Below are 22,744 nucleotides of genomic sequence, written 5' to 3' on the forward strand. Positions count from 1 at the left end.
CAAAGCAGAAACAAACTACTACAAATACTGAAATGAGATAATACAGTTAAAGGAGACATTTCACAAGACTTTTTTAAGATGTCAAATAAATATTTGCTATCCCAGAGTCAGGGCCGGATTAACATAAGGGCTAGGTGGGGCTGAAGCCCCAGGGCCCGCGGGATTTGGGGGCCCGTGATTGGCTGGAGGAAATGAGATTGTCAAATCATAGGTGGTTGATTTGTGTATAATAAAATAACAAGACGTTATTGGAAAATGTGACTTGAATGATATAATTCACCGCCCAATCAAATTAACTCCACAATTTGCGCCATGACGTTGGAAAACGCCTCTTTTCGTTATGCTTTCATGAACATTGTAGCGCTATAAAACGCTCGCTGGAGCAATAGTTACGCCCCTCTCTTGCAGACAGACCCATCTCCGCTGGAGTTCAAAAATGATGAAAAAAGTGATAGTGGTTCACAAAAAAAGGAAAAACAAGCTTCACCCCCCTGCCTCGTCCCCGATCCGCGTGTTTTATATGTCGAAAAGGGTAAGCAAGCAGCTGAAGTTAATGAGTTAAGCACTATTTGGATGATAATCGCAGTGTTTCCCATACATTATTTGTGGCGCGCCGCCACAGAATCAACACTGGGCGCCACGAATAGATTTTTCATGATTACCATTTACATTTTTATTTTAATATTTAAAACGGCTTCATTCACTATTGCTAGAGCTCAGCGGCGCCTCTCTCGTGCGCACGCGCTCTCTCTGTCTCATGCTGTGTGCGGCACCTCAACAGTGCATCTCTCACATGACACTGAGTGAAAGAATTAAAAGTTGGCGGTGTTTTCATGTCATTTTTCAATGTACTTGTATTTTCACGTAAACGTCAACAGATGTTACTGACAGAGAAGACGGCTGACAGACTTTATCATAACTTAACGACAGGGTTAGTAGTGTTTTCCCACACACACATCGGTTCTCTGTGTGCGAGCTCTCTCCTTCCCTATGGTGCGGTGCGTTATGCGCGCGTGTTCTGTTGTTCTGTGTAACAGTGTATTCTCTCATATTTTTGAATTTGCGCTGAATTGTCTTCGCCATACGCGATCTACAATCCAACTATCACTTGCATTTAAAATTAAAAGCGCTCATAAACACAACAAGATGAGAAGAGCATCAGTAGCCTAAAGCTCTGCAATGCTTGAGAGGTAGTGTAGCCAAAATCACTTTGTATATCAGCTCTTCAAAAAACTCTTCTAAAATAACAATCATAGCATTTATGTAATTGTGAATGCAGTGTAAATATAGGCTATTAATAACCCTCATGCTATCAACATGAGGGTGATGTTTTTGAACTATCCCTAAATTATTCATGGTTAAGTACTTATTGAGGAAGTATGACTGAAGTAGGAGTAATGTTTTTGCTGATTTTTGGCAACCTTTATGTTTTTGAGTTCATATCTGGAGTAAATGCACTACATAGGGTACAAATGTTTTATCAATAAAATGTTCCCAAAATCTGTGCAGTTGAGGGTTACTGTGTTAAATAGCCTGAACTCTTTAGTGTGCAAAAATAATAATAAATAATGTTAAAGAAAAACACTAATTAAATACATTGATTAATAACAATAAAAAATATGTATAGCTATTGCGGTAGAAGACTGGCTTGGCAATCAGATGAAGGGGGGCCTTTGGTGTTTGCTATAGCCCCAGGGCCCAAAGTCCTCTTAATCCGGGCCTGCCCAGAGTATGTATGTGAAGTTCTAGCTCAAAATACCATATAGACAATTTATTGTAACATGTTAAAATTTACACTTTGTAGGGGTGAGCAAAAGGGGTGTGCAGTTGTTGGGTGTGTCCTTTTAAATGCAAATGAGCTGCACTAAATGGCAGTGGTTGAATAGTGCAGATTAAGAGGCGGTATTATTATAATAAGATCCCCTTCTTACATCACAAGGGGAGCCAAATTTCAATGAGCTATTTTTTCACATGCTTGCAAAGAATGGTTTATCAAAACTAAGTTACTGGGTTGATCTTTTTCACATTTTCTCTGTTGATAGAAGCACTGGGGACCCAATTATAGCACTTAAACAAGGAAAAAGTCAGATTTTCATGATACGTCCCCTTTAAACTTTATTTACAATATATAAACCATACGTTTGTTATCAGAGTCCCAAATTAAAACATTTAAAAGTGTAAATCTGCAACTCACGTACTAGGCCCTTGTGAAAACCCAGCTGAAAAAGAAGGTACACTTCAATAACGTACTGAAAGTGCTCTCTTTTCGCACACTAATTTTGTCCTTAATAATATTAAAAATTATTGTGCTATTTTGAGACACCATGAATGTAAACTAAAATGTGCTTAAAATATATTTAAAAAATGTATTTATTTACCACTTGTTTGTATGAAAGATGGGTTTAAGTTTACTACAAGCAGTAACTAAATACATTTTTTAAATATATTTTAAGCACATTTAAGTTCATATTCATGGTGTCTCAAAATAGTACAGACAAGTATCCTTAGATGTTTTTAAGATTTTCTTTAAGTACTAAAGAAGAATAATCGTATTGTATATAAAAAATTAGTGTGTAAAAATAGAGCACTTTCAGATGGGTTTTCACAAGGGCCTAGTACGCGAGTTGAAGATTTACAGTTTAAAATTGTTTTCATTTGGGACTCTAAATAACAAAAGCATGGATTATATGTTGTAAATAATTTTAACTGTATGACCTCATTTCAATATCACTAAGGTCAAGGTAGAAATGTTAAGAGAAACCGGTAATTTTTATTCTGATTATTTACTTAAATCTGTGCTGCATATGAATAATGCATGTCTGATGGGTAACATTGTGACTTCAATTGAAACTATAGATCTAAAGCCATTCTTCATGAATCATAACTTGTATAGCACAATAGTTACCATCTTCAACTTCAGTGGCTTCAGCATTTTGGATGCTTACAAGTCTGTGTGAGGCCACGGGTCTGTGCAATAACCTTTGGTTTTATGTTGGTAGACCACTTCTCCAACAACTTTGCAGCGGTCGACTCACCAAATAGAAGTCCAAAATCTTGATCAATCTGCAAATGATGCACCTGTTTGTGGTTGCCGTGGGCGTTTTATCCGTCCCTCTGATGCTTCTTTTTGGAAAGTTTTAATTCTCCACACCAAATATCCACTTCCATCTTCTGCATTGTAATAATGCTCCTGTGAATAGAACAATACAAAGACCAAGTAGTTTTACATTTCCTTATCAATTATAATGCAAATAATATCTACACTGCAATATAAAAAGTATATCCTCCTTTAAAAGTCACGTTCTTTCTGATCCCATTTCAAATTTTAGTTAGTGTGTAATGTTGCTGTTTGAGCATAAATAACACCTGCAAAATGATAAAGCTCAAAGTTCACTGCCAGGCAATAGATTTTCTTGAACAGATTCACCTTTCAAAGCCTACAGCGAACGGCCGGTTTGGACTACAGCCCTCTACTTCCCGAATTAATGACGTCAATAAAACAGTTTTTGACTAAACTCCGCCCACACGAAAACGTCAGTCACCAGCTTTGGCTCAAACGGTTCTGCTAAGCTAAGCTGCTGTCAAATCAAAACACACTGAATAAACTACACAATCAGAACTCGTTACATATTTCTGAAGGAGGGACTTCATAGAACAATGAAGACATCAGCCTGTTTTGAGGACAGTGAAAACAGCGGTATACAGACAAGTAAATTGTGTGAAAAAAAATCACACTTTTTTTTATCAGTGAATCCTTGAACACGTGTTATAATGTGCACTGTAAACACAATCAAAGCTTCAAAAACACAGAAAGAACGGGACCTTTAAATCACAAAGTTTGAGAGGCAACAGGTACTTACATAACTATGCTTGCTCCTGGGGTCAGCAAAGCATGGGAACATAGAGATAATACCCTTTGCACATTCTTCCTTCAAACTTCGGTAAGGGCAAGATCTACAAACAGAAACATAAACCAATTAAAACCCGTAACATCATAAACATCAATTTACAAAGTAGTGAAGTTGTAAAGATGTTTAAAATGTCTTGCAAAAAATCCCTAGCAAAATTTGTAAAGATAAGGGAGACAGAATTCTGTGCTTAAAATAGAAAGCATGCACAACTCTCTTTTACCTAATATTTTATGTTTATGGTATTATTGTTGGTGTGACAGTTCACTCAAAGTAAAGGTGGGTAAATTTGGACATATGCTACCCATTTTAGGTCTTAATGCAAATCAATCTCGATATGAATTCTGAAAACCAGCTAAAACCAGCCCAAGCTGGTTGACTGGTTTTAAGCTGGTCTCTCAGCCTGGTATTAGCTGTTCAGGATTGTGTAGCAGGATGTGTGTGGTTTTTTTGGCCACTTTATAGCTGGTCAGGCTAAAAAAACAGCTGACCCACCAGCTTAAACCAGCTTGGCTAAGCTGGTTGGCTGGTCTTAGCTGGTTCAAGATGGTCCTCCCACCCTGACCAGCTAAGACCAGCTACAAAGTGAACATACACACCTTAGAGAGAGCATAGGTCACACAGAGTACAAAAATATTTTACTATTACGTAAAATAATGTAAGTTGTCTTATATATTGATCTTTGATATTATTGTAGGTTTTGTTGTGGGTTCAGGGCATCTTGAAGTATACTATGAATAAGTGTCAGATAGATCTATTGCGAGCGACATCATTTGAATTATCTGGCACGAGGCGTCACACGTCATACTTCAACTGATACCCCTGCTGAAAAAAAACAGCATACCAGCAAGACCAGCATATGTTGTGTTTTGGTGCTGGTTTGCTAGTGAACACCAGCTAAACCAGCATCAAACCAGCATCAGCACCAGCATTAGCACCAGCTAAACCAGCAACAAACCAGCATTAGCACCAGCTAAACCAGCATTAGCACCAGCATCCCATGCTGGTCATACCAGCATATGTTGTGTTTTGGTGCTGGTATGCTGTGACCACCAGCTAAACCAGCATAGACCAGCATAATTCCCATGCTGGTCCATGCTGGTTTGATGCTGGTTTTAACCGAGACGGTAGTAAAAGAGGGAAAAACTCCTTTACATTTCGACATTTTTTATACTAAATCCCATTTATTTTGTAGTTAATTGTTAGATAAGGTCATAACTTCGTCAAGTTTTCGTTACAGGGTAAGATTTCTTTACCATATACAGTATTTATATTGGTTCAAGTGTGCAGTTTGATAGTTTGTATTTCCTTTATGAAATAGCCTATATAGGAAATTTGTTAGCCATATTTAAGTTAACATTACTCGCCTTAGTACATTTTGGTATCGTATGTAAGCTTCGCTTAATTTAGTTCATGTTAGAGTAAATATAAAAGGTTTTGGAGTAATAATAATATATCTTTCATCCATACGCAGCGGGTAAAGTGCGCGAGCTCATACGGCCGTTTCTCAAGCGGAAGGCTGCAGCCTCTGGAGGTCGCGTGTCTTATTTCAGAAAGTTAACAAGTATAAAGTTGACTATTATTCTTAGTTAATCGTAAATTGTTGTAATATGCTTATGACTTGCGAATGTAATGCTCAGTTAACTTAATAAACCAGATTTGATAACGTATACAGCCCGCCTATGCGACCTCCGGAGGATGCAGCCTTCCGTTTGAGAAACGGCCTATACCGAGGGCGAGCGTCCGCGAAATTCTGTTTGAATTGATTCTTCAACAATGGCAGAGCAAACATTTACTGTCGTAATGATTAAACAACACATTTTAACGTTAAAATTAAAACTCTTACCTTTCCAGGGGTTTCTGTTCCTGCAGCCTTCCAGCGACACTTCAGTCGTACTGTGTGTGTACTCAAGGCCGCGTTATCCTAATGGGCAACATGGGCTGCAGCCCAGGGCCCCGAACACTAGGGGGCCTCCGAGACAATTTTTATTTTGAGTTTTTAAAAACATTTTGATTGACGTATTTCTGCGTAAGTGCTACCTAGAGCAGAGGCCCCCAACCACTGGGTCGCAAGAATGTTCTGAAAAAAAAAATTGTATAATAGCTAGGCTACGTAATAGCTTATGGGATATTTTGTCCTTTAAGAGCCTCCGCGCCCGGCCGCAATTCTTCTGGCATCTCTCCTCATCATCTCCTATTTCACTTAAACTTGGGGCTCGAACCGACCTAAGGTCGAGGCTCGAGCTGCCTTCAAAAACAGCAAGCCAAGTTCGTTTACTGTTAATTATTATGACTAAATAGGCAGGGAATCTCGTGAAACAATGAAAGTAAAACGATCCGCCAAAATATCCCAGCGGGCATATGACCGACCTTCAACGTTGAAATTTGGTTGAAATTAGGTCAGTTGTTTGTTCAACGTTGAAACAACGTTGAAACAACAGTGAATGGTAAACGGTTGAAAAAGGTTAATAAAATGCTTAAAAATCAACGTTGAAATTTGGTTGAAATAACGTCAGTTGTTTGTTCAACGTTGATTCAACGTTGAAACAACGTTGAAACAACAGTGAAGTAAATGGTTGCTGAGAGACAATAAAATAATGTTTTATAATATGTGAATCATTCAGAAAAAAAATTTAAAAAATCATTTTATAAAATTGATGACATTATAAAAAAATGTAACAAATAATTGAATATACAGGTAGCGAGGTAATCTCGCGAGATTACACGAGACTGGACTGTTTTAACGGCTGTCTTCGAGATCTTGCGTATCACACGAGAAAATGCTTCAGAGAAAGAAGAGGTAAGGAAATATAAGTCAATGTAAACGCATAACATTATTATATTCACATATACAAAGTGGTATGACAAAAAAGCACGATGCCAAATCGGGTTTTTTTTCTGTTAGTTGCGAATGTATTCGTTATAGTAGTTAATTCGCTAGTCCACGGGATGTTCCCGCCGAAATTGGACTTCGTTATTATGAATATTAATAAATTAATATGAGGTGTGTTTTTATCAACTTAAACACTTGGTTGTTTTTGCTTCAGAAAAGCAACTAGTTATAAATGTAAGGGCTTTTTTGGACAACTTCGGTGAAAAAGTGTTGATTTCGTAGTTCAGTCAGCGTAACTTATATCCGAGAGGTCTTACAGGCGCCACACAGACACCTATCAGCCTTTTGTAAGGAGGAGCAGCTCGAGTGCGGTGCGGTCAGTGTTAAGCTGCTTAGTATCTCAAATTCATATTACTGATAAAGTGTTAAAACTTAGATGAGATGTTGGTGTTTTATGGCTCACGAATTCGCAATAACGGATACGTATAGCAGTTCGTGTTAATGACATTAATCCAAACTTATTGATGACGTGATAACATGGGCGTCGAATCCAATATTAATCATGCTGATGTTTTCTCGACGGGGTAATGTGTATAAATGCAGTTATAAAATTAAAAGGGACAAGATAGTCGACGTGACCCTCATGTTTCCATGGCAATCAGTCAAAGTTACATGTTACGCTTATGATCGCACCTGCGGTCATTCGCGCAGTATCCATGATTTTAAGCGGCACGAAACACTAAAGTTAACTCCTTTGTACGAAAATATAATGTCGTGTAAGTTGGCATGTTCTATTCGAATTGAAATACATTGTAACGGTGTAATTTTGCTTACTTGTTGAATAGTTAGCAAGTTTTAATGGAAATAGAAAATATTGGTTATCTAGACAAATGTGCTCTTGTTTTTAGTATATTTGTATAACTCTTTTGTAATGTCTTCGTTATCAGAGCCCTTCAAATTAGAAAAGTGAGGATGATCTTGTCAATGCTGAGATTTTCATGCATCAGCAGCCACTACATCTGGATCAGGTAATGTTGTGTTAACCCCGCTATTCTACAATATTTACTTAAATGCAGTATGCAAGTGTATGTATTCATGTTCTGTTCTGATAAAGTCATTATAGAATTCTCTTCCAATATTGCACTAATTTTACTTTTTTATATTTTGTCAAGATTGAACAAGAAACAGACAGCAAGGGTTGTCAGATCAGAAACAGAATGACACAAAAACACAAGAAACTTCACAGGTGAGAATTGAGAGTGGCTTTTTAAAAACACCTGCTACTTGTTTCTCAAGACTGGTTTATCATTGTCATTAGGAAAATATAAGAAACTAATTTAGGATACAATGGTTACTTTTCAACACAGCAATTAATTTCTTTTGTATGCCACTATTCCTTCTACAGTATGTAGGCCTACATATTTCAAACACTTTGTTTTCAGTAGACAGAGACAAAAGTTAATCCAGTGTTCAGAGTGGATGTTGATGCAAGTTTTATAGAGGCTTCATATTGACAGAAAAAAATGAATCTTTGTGGTGGTGTACATGACAGCATTTATTTGTTCTTATCTTTCTGTATTATGGGTTTAATCATAATTTTTTTAATTGTCAATGAGCTGCCACCTACCCTGGTAATGCACCACCAATATACCATGTTGTAATAGAAATCCGTAATTTACCATTTCTTTTTTTGTGAAGCGCCTCCCCTAAAACCTTACAATGCATTTAATATTTGTTTTGTAATAAGATCAAGTTATACTAATCCTAATAAATAAGATGCAGTGTTTTGTATTTCACAATTTATGTTTTCTTTTTAAAAGGGGCTATGACTTGTTTTTATTTTATTATGTGTTTTAAATTGTAGGCAGATCAACATGCAATTTGAAGACGTGTGATAAAATACAGAGAGGTGAAGTAGTGTGTCTTTCCAGATCCCCAAATCATTCCCCCTTAAAAGGTAATGAATAGTGTTATGACAAAAAATTTAAACATTCTTAATTTCTTTAAAAGTTGTACTTGGGCCACAGTTTTCTGTATTTCTTACCACAAGATTACATTTATATTTCTATACTAATGAAATATGTTTTTCTTTTTCCAAACTTTATCAAATGCAATGATCGCTAAGATGAGCCTGAAGAGGAGATTTGGGAAGATGCTGTTTCATAAGTCGCTTTGCCAGATCACCTGTGGTAAGTTTGTAAAACATATATTAAAAATAGGATTATAACATCTCCTAATCAAAAGTTTTTGATCAGGTCGGGATGTCTGCTAACAAGATGCCTTGCTGGTCTGAGCGAGTTCAAAGTCTTACACAGACAGTCCAGAAGTTCTGAAGTCCATCTTTGATTTCATTGGTAAGGGACTACACAAAAGTAGTCTGTCAGACAACCTGTCAGTGTTTGCTTTAAGCATCTCATTTGGGCGTGTTGAAAATATAAAGTTAATATCACTTAAGCATTCAGTATTGGATTCATTTGTAACCAAATCGATCAGAAGCACCATTCACTACCATAGTATTCTTTTATCCTACTATGTAAGTCAATGGTGCTTCTGGTCAGTTTGGTTGCAGACATTCCTTAAAAAATCTTTGTGTTCATCAGGACGCTTTAAGGTGTAGAAACATCTCAGCAACCTCAAGAGAAATTTGAGGCAACTGAGCTAAATTGCAGATGTTGTTTTAAAGGGTCTGAATATGTATAATGTAAATATGATATGTTTTCAGGGTTCCCACGCGTCCTGGAAAACCTGGAAAATGAAAGACCAATTTTCCAGTACTGGAAAACACATAAAAAATGGGGGGAAACGTCAAATGTCCTGGAAACGCTTGCGTTGTCCTGGAAAATTATTTTCCCTCCTGGTAGGATGAACGCAAACGGGTTAAAAATGTTGTGCATGAATGTCTGTTTTGACCTGCCTTTAACGTGTAATATTGGGCTGGAGCGCTTGTCTCAGGGTTCCCACGCGTCCTGGAAAACCTGGAAAACCTGGAAAATGAAAGACCAATTTTCCAGTACTGGAAAACACATAAAAAATGGGGGGAAACGTCAAATGTCCTGGAAACGCTTGCGTTGTCCTGGAAAATTATTTTCCCTCCTGGTAGGATGAACGCAAACGGGTTAAAAATGTTGTGCATGAATGTCTGTTTTGACCTGCCTTTAACGTGTAATATTGGGCTGGAGCGCTTGTCTGCTTTCATTTCCGCACGTAGCCAGCTTACCGCCCCACGTGACACAAACCTGCCAATGTACGCGTTTGCGTAGCAAGTGCGCAATTTGACGACATAGTACGCTGGTAGGACTTGCCCCTCTAAACTACGGACATGTGAGTTCTGTGGCAAATATGCACGTGCGGTACTCCTGTCTGACAACACGATTCAGCAGCGTGGTGAAGCAGTTTCAGCTAATCATTGTAGAAAAGCAGAGAATAACAAGTCTACTGAACCTACAACGTAACATTCCCGTCCCTCTCCTCCTCCCCTCTGCCTCAGCACCGCTCTACTCAATGGCACTGCTCTGCCTCACTCTCTGTACCCTGTTCCCCATTTGCTGCAGTTGGGCTTAAAAAGGTAATGTGTGTGTGTGTGTGTGTGTGTGTGTGTGTGTGTACGCGTGTGTGTGTGTGTGTGTGTGTGTGTGTGTGTGTGTGTGTGTGTGTGTGTGTGCGTGTGTGTGTGCGTGTGTGTGTGTGTGTACGTGTGTGTGTGTACGTGTGTGTGTGTACGTGTGTGTGTGTGCGTGTGTGTGTGCGTGTGTGTGTGCGTGTGTGTGTGCGTGTGTGTGTGCGTGTGTGTGTGCGTGTGTGTGTGTGTACGTGTGTGTGTGTACGTGTGTGTGTACGTGTGTGTGTGTACGTGTGTGTGTACGTGTGTGTGTACGTGTGTGTGTGTAAGTGTGTGTGTGTACGTGTGTGTGTACCTTCCAACTTTTGGTAAATGTGAACCGTTACACGTAAGGATTCACTGTGAAAGCATTCGAGTCGAAGTCTACGTGAAAAAATAATGTGTTGTGTACAGTAAGTATAATACATAAAATATAGGGGTGTGACGAGATCTCGTGCGATTAAATATGTATCGCGAAATTAATTATGTCACGAGATTTCTCGGGGAGGTCAAATGCTGGCCGTTTCTTATACAAAATGCTGCATCCAGAGGTTGCATTTGTAGACTGCATACGTCATAAATTAAATGCATTATATTCTGTCTTTTACTGCGTTTGCTTTTTAAATCTTGCTCAATAATAACAGTGACTGTATCATTTCTACTGTAAAGAATTGGACAAATATTAAAGATTTAAATGGATTTAAACGTTGTTTGGCTAAAAGCATCCATTTAAAATTAAAGTAACTGAAGTGGGTCATTTACCGCCCCCTGTAGGCATTTGTTATAGTACATAATTCTGTTTTTTAGGCTATATAAATGTGTTTACTAGTTTTGATACTTTATTTGGACGAATTATTATTGCATTGTCATTATTATGTAATGTTAAAGGTTATTATTTTATTACCAAAAATATCAAATTACTTTATTATCAATTAGCAAAATAATTGTTAGGGACAGTCCTAGATTAGTTAAAACATTTCAAAATAATGTGATTTCAGTTTCCCATTCATTTATTTTATCATTGAGAATTTCTTAAAAATAAAGTAAAAATCTCGTCTCGTTCTCGCGAACCCAATCTCGTGTCTCGTCTCGTGGATTAAGTGCCTCGTCACACCCCTACTGTAATAGAATATGAAAGATATGAAAATGCTAAGGTATGAAAAGTAGGCCTAATTTCAGTAATCAGTCAATATAAGTAGTTTTAGACTTTCACATTTCTGTTGTCCTTTATAGGCAGGAGTTAGTGACGATGTCAGGAAGACAGAGCAAATTCAAAACTGAGTGGAAGGAAAACCCCCAGTTCAGGGAATGGCTAGAAAAAGTGTCTGGAGATGTGCATAGGGCATATTGCAAGCTCTGCAGGAAATCTTTTGATATTGGTAACATGGGAGTCTCAGCAGTCAGGAGTCATGCACGGGGACAAGGCCATGTTAAGATTATGTTAGTGACTGATTGCGAATACAGCTTGACTGTGAGAGTTTGGATTTTTAAACTGATATCAGCAATGATGATATGATACTATCACTACTACCCAGCCTTAGTTGTGATAACTTGACTCACACTGTAGCAGCTGAAAATGTCCTGAAAATGTCCTGGAAACGTCCTGGAAAATCTTTTCAAGAAAAGAGTGGGAACCCTGGTTTTCTTTTTTCATACATTTGCAAAAGTTTCTAAAATTCTGTTTTTACTTTGTAAAAATATCTAAACAATTACAGTATCATGCAACAACATAAAATTGAAAGTGAAAGGTGTATGATTTCTGAATGCACTGTAGATGATCTTAATTGAACCTCATTGTCATCTTCGTAAACACAACAGCTTTGTTCTTTCATCAGATGGCTATGCAATGTTTCAAGTCAGACTACTTGTACATGGGCTAAAATGCAGCATTTTTTGAAAATTAAATATCTTGTTTTTTTCCCCCTCTTTAGATGTTGTCATCGTATTAAGTTCAGCATGAGCCAGAATAGATGGGTGGTGGTGGCCATAAGAAGACTGTCAAATAAACCAACAACAAAATTCATATTTGCAGTTTTTCTTGAATAAAGTTTTCTATTCAGCTTAATAAAATGACTTTTAAACATGATTTTGTTTCATATTTTATGATTTTATTCTATATTTAGAAAATTCCACTTCTGCACTACTAACTGGAAACCTAACTGTTTGAAAGAATGTGTTTTTATCCATAAAAAATATTTTTAACAGCTGCTTTCATGTTTATTTGGAAAGGGTAGGCACCTGCCATCTTATTTGTCCACATTTAAACTTTACCTTCCTTAAGTGTTTAGTTTTATGAATGGGGTTGTACTGTAAGTTATGCATAGCAAGTTGCATTCATATGATAATTGCACTAAAAATGACACGTTTACAGTAAATCATTTAGTGAGTAACGTTATTGCAGTGTAAAGTAAAAATCTATATTTAGTGTTAAAAACAACAAGGAAATAGAAGGTTGAAATTGCGTCATGATATCAACCATAATTCACCTATGTTGAAAGTGTGACGTTGAAACAACGTCGTGATTTCAACGTTGAAATTTTTTGCAAAACCGAAAGGTAATCCAACGTTGATTCAACGTTGGTACCTGACGTTGATTCAACGTTGAATCAACGTTGAAATGCCGACTGGGATGATTTAACTTGATTTTGATGATTTAGTCGAGGAATTATCTTTAAAGAAGAGCAGAAAGAAGCACTTTTAGTTGCTTAATAAATGTTATCTTCTGTGCTGTTCTGATTGTAAAATTATTACTTGATAATATTGTTTAATTTGTTTAAATAATTTTAGCCTACTTTTTAGAGCCCTGCATTTCAGCCCGAGCCAATTTTAACGACACAGCAGATCCCCGGGCCGGACCTCGGGCATATTTAGGCTTCTCCATCTTTTTATATTTTTCAATTAATTAAAAGAACCTTTTGACAAACATTGATGATTGCAAAACAAACATAGGAAGACGTTTAACCTATCGCATGAGTCCGCTACGCACAGCCACACATTTACAATGCAGCTGTGCTTATTTAACAGCAGGACCTTCAGCGCACCAGGAAAAATTATAAATGGAGTACTAGATTAAAACCTTGGATACTGTACATAATATATGCAGACAGCATTCAAGACATAATCTATTAAAGACTTCTCCCTGTATTAATTTCGTGTAAGAAGGCTGTGTCTTTATTTCTTGTTTGTGTATGGATCGACTTTTTTCTTAGTTTAACTGTTGGATGGATACATGAATAGCCATCTGCTGTGGTAAGTCCTGACATTAAAAAAATGTATATGCAAAAGCGAAGTTGTAAGATAAGGCAACATGTTTATTCTGTTTCATGTTTATTTTGTTTCGTTTTGTATAGCCCTTTTTATTTTTTTATTTCTGCACCCGTTGCAACTGCGAGCAGCAGAGCAACCTGCCTTCGCTTTTTAAAAATAGTGTGTGTTGATAATAAACGTTTAAACTAACATTGTGATATGCTGAAAATATTTATTTTAAATAGTTGTTATTATAGGCAAGTGAAGTGTTGATTTAAGAGGCTCAATTCATCATACATGTCGTCAACTTGCTGTCGGCCGCTAACCACTTGTTTATCATAAAAACTTTAACAAACAAAAACTGCTCTAAAATGTAAATAAAAAAGAAATATAACTATTTTGCCATTTAAAACAAAACTTAACTGCTTTAATTGCTGCAAGAGTACAGCTGTACAAGCTGTGTAAGCAGTTATTTTTTGCTATTTCTGCGGATTTCTTTTGCAAAATCTATGCGGAATTTTGCAGAATGATTTAAAATGTTTTAAAACGATCCGAGAGAATGTGCGCTGTGAATATTACAAAAAATAAAATATTTTATAACTATATTATACATTTTATTAAAGGATTACCCTGAATTAAACTAGACCAACATGAACCAACAGATAATGGATAATGTGCTTTCACGACCATAGAGTTTTATATAATACACATATATTACTGTCTACAGTGTAACAGTAAAAAGAAAAAGCTTCTCTTAATGAATGTAGCGTATATAGCAAGATAATTTCATCAGTTTAACAACACAATGTATGTATATATATTTATCTTGTAAACGGACTTGAAATAATAAATAATTGTCGCGTCACGTAGCAAGAGAGACGATAGAGATCTCATTAACTTCTCCGCAGTAAGTTTTATTTCAAATTCAAGTTTTACATATTAAATAGACTATTAAAAAGTTTGTGCTTCTCTCATAAAAACCTCACAGCAGACAGCACAGAGTTCTACTCACAAACATAGGCGATGCAGTAACTATATCTGCGGACACAGATTCCTAATGGGGAGAATTAAAAAGTTCGGACTCTGGCTGAGAATTCTGGGCTCTACTACTTTTGCGTCAACTTGATTTTAATAACTTAATTGAGGAATTATATTTAAAGAAGAACAGAGAGACAGAAGCACTTTTAGTTGTGAGTTGCATTTAATAAATGTTATTTTCTGGGCTGTTTCTGATTGTAAAATTATTACTTGATAATATTGTTTAATTTATTTAAATAATTTCAGCCTACTTTTGCCTCAACTTGATTTTAATAATTTAAATGAGGAATTATATTTAAAGAAGAACAGACAGAAGCACTTTTAGTTGTGAGTTATTATTTGATAATATTGTTTAATTTATTTAAATAATTTTAGCCATTTAATGTTGTACATACGCTGTAAAAAACACTGGATTTACTAAAAAATATAGACAGTGCATCGTTTTTGCATCCTTTTTTTAGTAAGTTTTAAGTTTAATGGGGCACTTAGTAAATCCAGCCTTTATTTTTTTCAGTGTATATTGGGGGGGGGGGGCAAACCAGCGTTAGCCCAGGGCCTCACAAAGGCTTAACCCGGCACTGTGTGTACTTGCTTTCCGCGTATGACGATACGGACACGAACAATATACTGCCACTTACTGTACTGTAGTAAAATGACGTGTATGATTGAATACTGTGGCAAACGCAGTAAAAACAGACATGTAAGTCATTGTAAAAATTTGCTAAATCACCAAAATAAGTTTGTAGATGTGGTTCATTAATTTTTCATAACTATGCAGCATAATGAATCAGCCTGAATTTATTTAGCATATAAAAATATATTTTTTTAACTTTATTTTTAAACCCTTTATATGCTTTTATATGGTATATGGTTAAACCCTTATATGGTAGCATACAGTGAATAAAAATCTTAAATTGAATTAAATCTCTTGTAATAATAAAAAAGCTCTTAATTATCAGCGAGGGTTGGGGGTACATCTGGGTAACATTTTAACATTTAAGCAGCTTCCTTTTTATATTATTTTACATAATTTGATGTGTATATATATTAACTTATCTTTATTTTGTTTTCTCAGCCTTTAAACATCTGATAAATGTGTACTACAAAAAAGGTAAGTTCAGCACCAGATCCACTTATGTTATACTGTAATGACCTCTGTGTATGAAATGTGCTATACAAATAAACTTGCCTTGCCTTGTATTATTGATACTGGTTTGATTTAAACAACCAAATGTTTCCAGTGCAACATGAAAAAACATTGGAAAACAATTTTCAGCCTAAGGTTAGATAATGTAGCCAATGGTCCTCTATTAATATTGGTACAATGGTACATTTCCTTTGTGTTTTGCAAGCTGAACTTACCGATTTATATGGACTTTACTTACAGGTTTTCTGTGCTATGTGCTATAAGTCTGAGGTAGGACTATCCTTGTGGTTTGAGTGGAACAATGGGGTAAGATTTTGTTCATGTTTTATAAAATACAAATGCTAAACGAAAACAAGGTCAGCTACATATATAAAAATAATAATAAAAAAACACTTGTTTCTGTCTGAAGGGTATTGAGACCAAAATAAACAATGTGCCACTCTAGACAGCTGTGGACAAAAATATGCAGTCAGAGTAGCCTATTTTCTCAAACAGGTAAAGTATGCAAAGTAATACCAAGCTTCTTTTTAACATCAAGTTAATAATAACTTGATAGCAAAATATTTTGCTTGATAGCAAAAAATAATAGCAAGCAAAATATACAATGTTTATATGATATATATTGACCAAAGTTGTTCTATTTTGAGGCTGTAAATATACTGAAAGTCATTGTAAGTGTTAAAAGACAACTTAAATTTACTTTTGTTTTTTGTTTGCAGAAAGAGAATTCCAGGCCAAAAGGACTCAACAGAGACAGCATTGTAAGTACACAAAACAAAAAGTTGGAATGATTAAGAAAAATGCATGTTGTCTATACATATTTTCTTTAAATCCGATTTTTTTTCACTGGTCAGCAGGACTGTAAATTATCTGAAGGTGAAATTATTATTAAAGGTGATATCATTGTCATTGCATTCATTGTTACTTATGATTTTAAACGGGAATCATTGTGTATTTTTAATCATTATGTGAATTAATCATTATTGACAGCTATTGCACAAGTGTAAGTAAAAACTTTAAAAAAGATCCAACTGTTGAATATTTGATTGTAAAATGCTAAACGTTAAACTAAAGTGTACATGGTCCATGTTAATGTGTTTAGTATTTTTTTCAGCTGAGGAGCCAGGTAAAACTAAAAGGTCAAAATATGATTTACTATCGTATTATTTCATTCAGATTTTTCTCCTGTTTTTTTCTGAGTTAGATGAGGAGCAACCAGTACATCAAAGCAAAAAGATGCTATGATGTTGTCTGAGGCACCTTATTGTGAGTACATTTATATGTTAACAGTCATTTAAATAGTCATAGCCTACTTCTGTGGAATTAAAAACATATAAGTTAGGCTCAGTTAGTATTTGTAGTATAATGATGATTACATTATTTATATTTATTCATTTAGCATACGCCTAAAGTTACTTAAAAATGATAGAGCATTCAACATTTTACAACATATACTACAATACTTACACCATCAATTTTTTATTTTTTTCTAAACTGGGTTGTGTTTACAGTTCCATGTCCTTCACAATCACAACTGCAGCACACCAGTCAATTTCTTCCATTCGGAAGAATCAGGTACACTATTTTGTTATTTTTATCTTAAAATATTAATTAGCAGACTTACTGTTAATTTATTGTACTTGTGTAGTTAGTAATGTTTTACTGTTTCAAAACAAATCCTATAAAGAAATCCTGGATTGTAGAATCATTCTGAAAGTAGACCAAATTTAGGACAACATCACAGCAGTGGTCGGGAAAAACATCAGTCAATGAGCAAGCCAAGCTGACTTTCAAAAGATGGTTTGTGTCATAACAACATTACTAGTCACTGCTGACTTTTTATTCTTGTTTAATTACGGATTGTTTTTGTTTGTAGATTTGTTATCTGTCTTCAGAGGAAAGGCAGCTTGGAGGTTGCTACAGCTACACAGGGAGAATTTCAGCAGCTCAGTTTCATACTTGCAACTAATAATGAATAATACTGAGTCTGTGTGAATCCCAAATGTTTTTGTATATCTATTTGAAAGTAAATATGTTGTAAATAAGAATAAGTTAATAGTTAATGGTCTATTTTTAAAACAAGATACATTTTTTATTCTTTGGAATAGAACCATAGATCTATCTGACACTTATTCATAGTATACTTTAAGATGCCCTGAACCCACAACAAAACCTACAATAATATCAAAGATCAATATATAAGACAACTTACATTATTTTATGTAATAGTTAAATATTTTTGTACTCTGTGTGACCTATGCTCTCTCTAAGGTGTGTATGTTCACTTTGTAGCTGGTCTTAGCTGTTCAGGGTGGGAGGACCATCTTGAACCAGCTAAGACCAGCCAACCAGCTTAGCCAAGCTGGTTTAAGCTGGTCAGCTGGTTTTCTAGCCTGCAGCTATAAAGTGGCCAAAAAAAAAAAAAACACATCCTGCTACACAATCCTGAACAGCTAATACCAGGCTGAGAGACCAGCTTAAAACCAGTCAACCAGCTTGGGATGGTTTTAGCTGGTTTTCAGAATTCATATAGAGATTGATTTGCATTTAGACCTAAAATGGGCAGCATATGTCCAAATTTACCCACCTTTACTTTGAGTGAACTGTCACACCAACAATAATACCATAAACATAAAATATTAGGTAAAAGAGAGTTGTGCATGCTTTCTATTTTAAGCACAGAATTCTGTCCCCCTTATCTTCAAAAATTTTGCTAGGGATTTTTTGCAAGACATTTTAAACATATTCAAAAATAATTAGTTAACTTCTGAATGTGTTCATTTCGTTGTTTTAGGTTAGAAGACAGCGGAAAGAATTGGCATCGCAGAGACACACACCAAGAGACACACACACACAGGCAGCTGAAGCGAGTTTGACTGACGTGCACAGGAGATCAGGCACGTGCACGGAAGGTCGTGCACGCACACACAAACATGGAGCACAGCATAATTACAACTGTTGGATTAAAATAAAAGTACTTTGTGGTATACAATGTTTCTCGTGTCTGTTTTATGTTTTCATTGGTTAGCAGGGAAATAAAATGACGTGCTGGGGACTTTAGGCAAACGTCCCCTAAACGTCCCGAAAGTCCGCTGACCGTCCTGCGAACGTCCCTGTGAAAGTCCGGGCTCGACGTAACGGGTACCCTACACAATGACGTTCGGGGGACGTTCACAGAGAATGTTAAGGGGACGTCCTGGGGACCTTTTTTTGTTAGCTGGGAGCTTGCTGTCCAATGACATGGTTGGCCCAACGTTGGCCCAACGTTGTTTTAGTGGTTTTTAAGTTGGCAGAAGGTTGGTAAGGTATTTTTTAGGTTGGCAGAAGGTCTGCTGGCCGTCTAATAACATGGTTGGCCCAACGTTGGCGCAACGGACAAAATTACGTTGGGCCAACGTCAGCACCCAACGTTGGCCCAACACAACAACAAACGTTGGGCCAACGTCTGTTTGCTACCTGGATAAGGAAGAGAGGGGCTTTGCAAAGGGGCAGTTTGTTGATGCTTCAGTTATTATAAGGTGTGAACCCATTTCTATGATAATGAAATGGTCCGAGTGAGACAGTGGGTGAGATGGTAGGTAATGTTGAGGGTTGGTGAAACTGAAGGGTTACTTCCTTTCAATGTTTTCATGTTAAATGCTTTCAAATTTGAATGCTTTGTTTTCCATTGAAGGGTCTGCCTGACCCCTAAAATGTGTATGAATGCAATATAGGGCTGTAAGTCAGACTTGGTCTTGGGCTCTATGCGCTGATTTGAAGATCGCTTTTTGCAATAAAGACTACAGCTCGAGGAAATCCAAGTCTCTTGGTCTTCGCTATAAAGATTTACAACACAAGAGAACGCAAAAATTTTGCTAGAGAATGCAAAAGCTGTTCAAATAAAATGTCCTCTCATCCTAAATATTGTCCACTTCCATGTCTTCTATGGGCTCTGTACAAGTATGGCCAGAAATCATCACAAGCTATTTTATAAAGTAATGACTAAATAAAACGAAGGGTTGAAAAATGTGCTGAAGAAAGAAAATAAAGAAAACATCAGACTTTTAATATCATAAAGAAAGAAACATGCAAGATGCAATTAGGATCAGATTAAGAATACCAGCATAAAATGTTTTTTTTTACAAATTTACACAATGTTGTATTTTGGTTTTAATTTGGTAATGTTGCACCACAAAATAAAACCACACCCTAAATTTACACAATTTGTAAAAATACCTAATTGGTTCATTTTCTTTATGCAGTCAAAAAACTTAAATATCACATCTGTTCACTACGAAAACAAAAACACACTAAAATGCAACATTTGTGAGCCCTTTTGTTTAGGTGTTAAAATAACATAATCATAATGTTGTAATAAGACGTTTAAAGAACATCATGAACATACCAAAATACAACCAGTGTTGGTTTAAATGTATCTCAGCTTTATTATTAGTGTTTTGTTTTATAATGGTAGGCAGGGCTGGATTGGTAATCAGGCATACCGGGCATTTTCTTTGTGGGCCGACATACATTTAAACCAAAGTAACATAAACACCTGGCTGTATTTTGGTCATGATGTTCTTTAAAATTCTTATTTCAAGGTTTAACAGCTAAACAAAATGTCTCAGAAATGTTGCATTTTGGTCTGGTTTTGTTTTCGTAGTGAACAAATGTGATCTATGTTTTTTACTACCTAAGGAAAATCAATTAAGTACTTTACAATGTTTTTAAAACGTCCTTTTAGTTTTTACTTAGGGTTTGGTTTTTAAAACGTTTTTAAAATGTTATGCTGCAACATTACCTAATTACAATGAAATACAATGTTGTTAAAACTTTTGTGTTTGTATTTTTAATCTGATCATAATCTCTTTGTCCTACAATGTCCTATCTTTATGACTTTGAAAGCTTGATGTTTTGTCTTTATTCTTCAGCAATTATTTTCCACCCCTTCTTTTCATTTAGTCATTACTTAGTTTATAAAATAGTTATTAAGGATTTCTGTACATAATTGAGACGCATACTTGTTTTGCTAAATCCATTGTAAAGCAGTGGGCGTCTTCTGTCTCCAGTACAGCAGGAGGCGCTGCAGCTCTTTAGTCCGCAGATAAACTCACTAAAGAAAGAAAGAAAGAAAGAAAGAAAGAGCGCGCGTGTGATGTTTTTGTTTATCCTCAGTGTTTTTTTCTCTTGCGTGTTTCATTGAGTCTAAACAGAGTCCTGTCTCTGTGTATTTAAGTGTTGAGACGTTGATGATGAGATGTGCTGTGCTGTAAATCAGTAGGAACTGATCTGTTCATGCTTGATATATTGATGATTTTATCACAGAAATCTCTCAGCTGCAGAAAGAGGAGATTTAGCAATGAAACGAGAGGTTTGTACAGCTTAAACATCATTTACCTGAATCAGACAACATCAAATAATTTCTAATCTTACTGTCTGTGTGTGTTGTGTTGTCAGGATGTGGATTGTTGTGAATCTTCAGTGTATGTGACTGATGATGGGAGTCTGGATTCAGTGTGGATGAGCAGAGATCAGAGCCGCACACCACAACCACTGCTGGACTCCAGACACACACAGGACTCCGAGCTCAGTCTGACTTTACTCTGTTATACTGAGTCAAAGCTCACAGACACTCAGGACACCACAGTGTGTGACAGTAAACAGAGCTTACAGGAGGATCAAACCTCCACAGAGTCTCTGGATTCTGTCTGTAATGCTGGAGAACAGCAGCAGATCATGCAGACCAAACTGAAGATGTGTTCAGTTAAACTCATCGACTGCATGAATCTCATGATGAAAATCAAAACTGAACCCACAGAAATCAAAACTGAACCCACAGAAATCAAAACTGAACCCACAGAAATCAAAACTGAACCCACAGAAGAGGAAGATCGCACTGAGGAAGATGATGATTTTATTCCATCAGGTATGTCGTTTTTTTTACACTTTTAACTGTCATGTGAGCACCTGTTTTGGGTTTTCAGTCACAAACTCACTAATCAAAAGACCCAAAAATGTAAATTTTAAAGGAGTTTAGGCTATATTTAATAAGCTACTTATTGAGGAACATGCATGTTGGCTTAGTTCACCCCAAAATGAAAATTTTATCATAAATCACTTAACTTGGTGTCATCCTAAACCCCAAGTGCTTTGATTCTCTTCAGAACACATTTTTAGATATTTTTGATGAAAACCGGGAGCCCAGCAAACACAGAACGCTCCCATATGGTATTTGGCTATTTTTTTGGGAACCAAAACCTCCCTGCTAAAAATAATAGAAATCATCACAGAAATTCTATTGGATGTAATAGTTTTAATGAGATTTTTATTGGTTGTAATGGAAACTATAATGGTCTCTACTGGTATGTGTTGCGTTATAGATCATTTTGTGCCAATAAAAATGAATGCAAATTTCAAGAAACAAACGAACATGTGAAATGAGAATAAAGAAAACCCTATGGGATTTAAATACCGCCAGGATTCAAAACTGAAAATAAAGCTCTGAAAGGTTGAAATTTAGTGTTCGCAAACTCAAAATCTTACAAAAAAAAGTTTTGCAACATCGAAAAATAAGATTTGCAAGCTTGCAAAATGTAAAAAAATAAAAATATATCTGCAAACATTATGTTGTTTTTGAGATTTCCTTTTTCGATACCGCAACATCTTTTTTACGATGTTGCGCAAACAATTTTTGTAAATGGTGATCTGAAAACTGGTGTGCAAATAGGTTAAAAAAAGTTTTGAAACTCTGAAAACTGAGGTTTGAAAGGGCGAAACCTATTACATTACATTCCATTTGCACTCCTTTGCAGACTATTTTTTCAGCGCTAAGTTTACAACACCCACTTTGCGGAGATACGCCCACAAAGTTGCGAGCTTGCGACTCACGTGATTTGTGGCAGCGTTGTCACGCAGCTCTGCTCTGAAACTCTGAAACTCAGACTGAGCGAAAATGAAGCCTCGCAACCTCACAACTTAAAAAAAAGCGTGGAGGG

The 22,744-nt window shown here is 36.1% G+C and overlaps 3 long non-coding RNA genes across 6 annotated transcripts; 2 read left to right on the forward strand and 1 right to left on the reverse strand.

The window, feature by feature from the left end:
- Nucleotides 1-992: 992 nt before the first annotated feature.
- On the reverse strand, nucleotides 993-5,817 carry LOC135771764 (uncharacterized). The gene is made up of 3 exons (XR_010543025.1): nucleotides 5,755-5,817; nucleotides 3,861-3,954; nucleotides 993-3,190 (listed from the first exon to the last, which is right to left on the reverse strand). It is a non-coding gene; the product is annotated as an uncharacterized lncRNA (long non-coding RNA).
- On the forward strand, nucleotides 5,029-18,729 carry LOC135771782 (uncharacterized). Of its 2 annotated transcripts, none has more exons than XR_010543050.2 (8): nucleotides 5,029-5,149; nucleotides 15,699-15,734; nucleotides 16,011-16,076; nucleotides 16,180-16,265; nucleotides 16,490-16,531; nucleotides 16,975-17,036; nucleotides 17,282-17,345; nucleotides 18,565-18,729. It is a non-coding gene; the product is annotated as an uncharacterized lncRNA (long non-coding RNA). The 2 variants fall into 2 exon arrangements; XR_010543049.2 differs by lacking the exon at nucleotides 5,029-5,149 and adding an exon at nucleotides 15,243-15,323.
- LOC135771757 (uncharacterized) lies at nucleotides 7,048-12,340 on the forward strand. 3 transcript variants are annotated; one of them, XR_010543002.2, is made up of 6 exons: nucleotides 7,048-7,123; nucleotides 7,689-7,769; nucleotides 7,914-7,987; nucleotides 8,606-8,698; nucleotides 8,867-8,930; nucleotides 12,271-12,340. It is a non-coding gene; the product is annotated as an uncharacterized lncRNA (long non-coding RNA). The 3 variants fall into 3 exon arrangements; XR_010543001.2 differs by lacking the exon at nucleotides 12,271-12,340 and adding an exon at nucleotides 8,997-9,107; XR_010543003.2 differs by lacking the exon at nucleotides 12,271-12,340 and adding an exon at nucleotides 8,997-9,050 and having other exon boundaries at nucleotides 8,867-8,934.
- Nucleotides 18,730-22,744: the final 4,015 nt, after the last annotated feature.

Source organism: Paramisgurnus dabryanus, chromosome 8 (assembly GCF_030506205.2).
Source record: "Paramisgurnus dabryanus chromosome 8, PD_genome_1.1, whole genome shotgun sequence".
Taxonomy (NCBI): Eukaryota; Metazoa; Chordata; class Actinopteri; order Cypriniformes; family Cobitidae; genus Paramisgurnus; species Paramisgurnus dabryanus.